The 5,643-nt window shown below is 41.2% G+C and overlaps 1 long non-coding RNA gene across 1 annotated transcript; it reads right to left on the bottom strand.

The window, feature by feature from the left end:
• Positions 1–630: 630 nt before the first annotated feature.
• LOC128292596 (uncharacterized) lies at positions 631–1,695 on the bottom strand. The gene is made up of 2 exons (XR_008282582.1): positions 1,581–1,695; positions 631–1,079 (listed from the first exon to the last, which is right to left on the bottom strand). It is a non-coding gene; the product is annotated as an uncharacterized LOC128292596 (long non-coding RNA).
• Positions 1,696–5,643: the final 3,948 nt, after the last annotated feature.

Raw genomic sequence — 5,643 nt, forward strand, 5'->3', positions numbered from 1 at the left:
ACCCCTAACCCGGGTTCGACGCCAACACCAGGTACGAGGCATTACCGTTCACAAATCACATATATACGTACTGTAACACCCCGAACCCGAGACCATCGCCGGTGTCGGACACGAGGGGTTAACAAGCCAAATCCACATATTTCACCCACCAATTTGACATTTCCAGACAGGCTGGAAATCTGCGTCACTGTCACCTTAAAAATCATATCTCGAGTTTCAAAACTCAGAAACTGATTCCGTAAATTTTCCCTGAATTTAGACTCATATTTCCATCCATGGATTTATTTATAGAATTTTTGGTCGGCCCAATTGGTACAGTTTATTATTTAAAGTCACCCATGTTACGGGGATCGACTGCTCTGACCTTCGCGCGTCACAACTTGAATATCTCTCTGTACAGGGATTTAATACTGGTGCCGTTTATTTCTAATGAAACTAAACTCAAAATGAAATCTGTACATATAAGGCATGACTCCTAATTCTTTCTGGATAATTTATAATAAATTTTAAAAGTTGCGACAGGGGACCCAGAAACCGTTCTGGCCCTATCTCACAATAGCTATAATATCTCTTAACATGTAACTCCTATGACCGTTTCGTTTATTCCACATGAAAGTAGACTCATTAAGGTTCATTTACATAATTTATTCACTATTTAATACCATTCCTACAAATTTTGGTGATTTTTCAAAACCACACCACTGCTGCTGCCAGCATCTGTTTTCAAAGTAACCATTACCTATTTCATGATTTCCACGATTCAAATGGCCCTTTTTGCACACATAGCACAAAGTGTGATTGTGATTAACCATTCCAATGGCTAATCCTTTCAAACAATTTCATACCCCATAATGATTATCATACAAACTATTATAGAATCATACTAAAAACGTATATAAGCCATTTTCGCATGGCTATCCAAGCTTACACAAAACCGAAAGGTACATGACCTTCAACATTAGGGTAGTCCTATACATGCCATTTCAAAGTTCAACCAAAATTATACCAAAATGGAGGCTTTGATAGTGTAGATGACTTCGACTTTAATGATCCCGAATCCGATTGCTACCGAGCAAAATCTATAAAACAGAGAGCCAAAGCAACGGAGTAAGCATTTTTATGCTTAGTAAGTCTCAAGCAATAAAATCAGCTTTAACCAAAGCATTACATTCACATAGCCAAATGAATCATTTCAGTAATACACATTCACATAATCATACTTATTTCACCATCCCAACTCTTATGTTCATACACAAATAACGGCTTCGTTAAGGCCGATAACTCGTTCCATCATAGGAGCGAATATTCATACGCTATTACTCCTAGCGCGCAAAGCACACACAACACATACCTTGTTATTGGGAAGTTTCACAAGTGCATTAGCTGAAAATTTTCCAGCAAGCTTATAATTTTCAAATCACATACCTTCGGAGTTTAACCGGATATAGCTACTCGTTCAAACGCCTTCGGGACATAGCCCGGTTATCATTCAAATACTCATACACACATAAATCAATAGTCTTTACACATCAATTTTTCATTTCACATAATTCGAGTAGGGTCATTTCTTGAGGACTTACCTCGGATGTTGTCGAACGGCTTTGACGGCTATTCGATCACTTTTTCCTTCCCCTTATCCAATTGTGGCCCTCTAAGCTCTTGAGCTTAATCTTGATGCAAGTATAGCCAAATCTCCTTCTAGATCTCTTCTAAACCAAAAATGGAGCAAAAATCCTATCTTCTTCCTTAGTATTTTCGGCCAAAAAGGAGAGAACAAGGATGAACAAAATTTTTTCTTTGCTTTTCTTTCACTCACGGCAACAATGGGGAGAATACCACACTTACACACACTTTTTTTTTTGTTTCTCTTCCCACCACTAAATTTTTTTATCATTTCATCACATCATGCATTATCAAAACATGTCATAACATGTTTTTCCTTGCCCATAACTCCTTGTCATGGCCGGCCACTATGCCATCTTTGGGGAATTTGACATGCAAATCCCTTAATTTTTCATGCATTATCAACTAGTCATCACACATTTCCCCATCATACTTTCAAAGTTTACTACTAGGTCCTTTCTAGTGAAATTCACCTTTATAACACTAAATCGAATCATCAAAATGCCACACACAAATTAAAACATATCATAGGCATCAAAATAAATTTTAAATTATTTTTATGCCTCGATTTTGTGGTCCCGAAACCACATCCCGACTAGGGTCAATTTTGGCTGTCACAACTCTCCCCACTTAAGAAATTTTCGTCCCCAAAATCTTACCGTAAATAGGGTTGGGTATCGCTCTTTCATAGAGTTCTCGGTTTCCCAAGTAGCTTCTTCTATCCGTGTTTGAGCCATAACACTTTCACTAGCGGAACCCGCTTGTTTATAACTCTTTCACTTCACATGCCAAGATACGAATCGGTTCTTCCTCATAACTCATATTGGCTTGAATTTCAACTTCGATGGATCAATCACGTGCGATGGATCGGATCTATAGCGTCGAAGCATTGAAACATGGAAGACGTTGTGAATCTTTTCGAGTTCGGGGCAAAATCAAACGATATGCAAGCGGACCGACTCGCTCGGATATCTCATATGGCCCAATGAACCTCGGGCTCAACTTGCCCTTACGGCCGAATCGAGTATCTTTTTCCAAGGCGAAACCTTGAGAAACACTTTATCTCCCACGATGCTCGATGTCTTTACGCTCAGATCCGCTGCACGACTTCGACGATCGGAGGCTATCTTGATTTTCACGGATCACTATCACTTCATTCAGCATCTTTAATCAAGTCCACCCGAAAATTTTGCTTTCATCGAGCTCCGTCCAACACAATGGTGTTCGCATTTACGCCCGTACAAGGCCTCGTAAGGTGCCATCTTATTACTTGATTGAAAACTATTGTTAAGCGAATTCAATCAAAGGCAAATACCGTTCCCATGAACCATCGAACTCGAGGATGCAACATCTTAACATATCCTCAAGTATCTGAATTATCCGCCGGATTGACCATCGGTTTGGGGGTGAAAGCGGTGCTGAAATACAACTTGGTACCCAAAGCTTCTTGCAACCTTTTCCAAAATCGCGAGGTAAATCTCGGATCTCTATCCGACACGATGGAAATAGGCACCCGTGTAATCTCACAATCGAGAAACGCATGCAGTTCGGCTAGTTTGTCCATTGAAAAGTCCGACGACGGGGACAAAGTGAGCCGACTTAGTCAATCTATCTACAACGACCCAAATCGCATCTTTCTTACTCACGACAATGGCGGTTCGGATACAAAGTCCATTGTGACTCGATCCCATTTCCACTCGGGTATCGTGATCGGTGAAGTAATCTCAAGGCACTTGATGTTCCGCTTTCACTTGTTGACATATTAAACACCTCGAACGACGTCGGAGATATCTCGTTTCATACCATGCCACCAAAATCGACGTTTCAAATCATTGTACATTTTCGTACTCCCCGGGTGGATTGCCATTCGGCTACAATGGGCTTCTTTCAGAATTATCGAAATATGTTCCGAATTCTTTGGAACACACAGACGATTTCTCAACCTCAAACAATCGTCATCATCGATTTGAAACTCCGATTCCTTGTTCGGAACACACTCAGCCCGTTTTGCAACCAGCTCATCGTCGACCTTCTGAGCTTCACAAATTTGATGTATCAACAATGGTTTGGCTTTCAATTCAGCTACTAACACGTTGTCGGATCGAACGGACAAGTGCACATTCATCGCTCGTAAAGCTAATAATGATTTACGACTCAAGGCATCCGCAACCACATTCGCCTTTCCCGGGTGATAGTCAATGACCAGCTCATAATCCTTTAACAGCTCGAGCCAACGTCTTTGTCGTAGATTTAAGTCTCTTTGAGTCATCAAATATTTGAGACTTTTGTGATCCGAATACACATGGCACTTTTCACCAAATAAGTAATGTCGCCAAATCTTTAAGGCGAATACGATAGTAGCCAATTCGAGATCATGGGTCGGATAATTTTTCTCATGTGGCTTTAATTGCCTCGACGCATAGGCCACAACTCGACCTTCTTGCATTAATACACAACCTAACCCAAGTAGGGAGGCATCACTATAGATGACAAACTCTTTGCTAGATTCGGGTTGCACTAGAATTGGGGCTTTAGTCAAATAAGTTTTCAGTTGATCGAAACTTTTCTGACATTTCTCCGACCATTCAAACCTTACGTCCTTTTGGAGTAGCTTCATCATTGGCGTGGCTATCGTTGAGAAACCTTTTACAAATCGTCGGTAATAACCGGCCAGCCTCAAAAAGCTCCGAACCTCTCGTAATATTTCTGAGGCTTCCAGTTAAGTATGGCTGAAATTTTGTTGGTCGACTCGAATACCCGATGAGATATCACATGCCCCAAGAAGCTAACCTCTCTTAACCGAACTCACACTTGCTTGAACTTAGCATATAATTGCTTATCCCGTAAAATTTGCAAAGACTAACCTCGGTGTTCAAAGATGTTCGGTCTCATTTCTTGAATAGACCAAGATGTCATCAATGAACACGACTACGAACCGATCCAAATATGGTCTGAAGATCCGATTCATTAAATCCATAAATACCGCAGGGGCATTAGTAAGCCCAAACGGCATCACTAGGAACTCATAGTGACCATATCTCGTTCTGAAGGCAGTCTTGGGTACGTCCGAATCTCGAATTCGCAATTGATAATAGCCCGATCTCAAATCTATTTTCGAGAACACTGAGGCTCCCTTCAGTTGATCGAACAAGTCATCGATACGTGGTAACGGATATTTGTTCTTTATCGTCGCTTTATTAAGTCGACGATAGTCGATGCACGACCTCATGGTTCCATCCTTCTTTTCACAAACAACACCGGCGCACCCAAGGCGAAAAACTCAGGCGAGCAAAACCTCTATCCACCAATTTTTGCAACCGAGCTTTCAACTCCTTTAATTCGTTGGTGCCATACGATACGGAGCTATCGAAATTGGAATGGTACCGGTACCAATTCGATGCCAAACTCTATTTCCGAGCAATGTGGTAAACCCGACAATTCTTCAGGAAAACATCCGGTATTCACAAACCACCGCAGATTCGGGTTTCTTTTCTAACTCCTTGTCATCTAGAACATACGCAAGGTATGCTTCACATCCCTTTCTTATGTATTTCTGAGCCAACATTGCTGATATTACAGCTGGCAATCCCTTTAAGTCCGTAGACTCAACCCGAATTATGTCGTTATTCGTGCACCTCAGATCAATAGTCTTGCTTTTGCAATTTACAACCGCATCGTGCATGGTCAACCAATCCAAACCAAGAATAATGTTGAATTCTTCGAATGGCAAAAGCATCAAGTCTGCCGGAAAACAAGAACCTCAAAATACTAGGGGACTTTTCTTACACACTTTGTTGACGAGCACGTAATGACCCAAGGGGTTTGACACCCGAATTACAAACTCAGTAGACTCAATGGGCAAAGTCTTACTAGATGCTAAGGTTTCGCATATATAAGAATGAGTAGAACCAGGGTCAATCAAAGCAATCACATTAGTATCGAAAAGAGTGAGGATACCGGTAATAACATCCGGTGAGGCAACATCCTCGCGTCTTGCGAATGGCATAAGTCCTAGCGAGA

Source organism: Gossypium arboreum, chromosome 5 (assembly GCF_025698485.1).
Source record: "Gossypium arboreum isolate Shixiya-1 chromosome 5, ASM2569848v2, whole genome shotgun sequence".
In the NCBI taxonomy this organism is placed as follows: Eukaryota; Viridiplantae; Streptophyta; class Magnoliopsida; order Malvales; family Malvaceae; genus Gossypium; species Gossypium arboreum.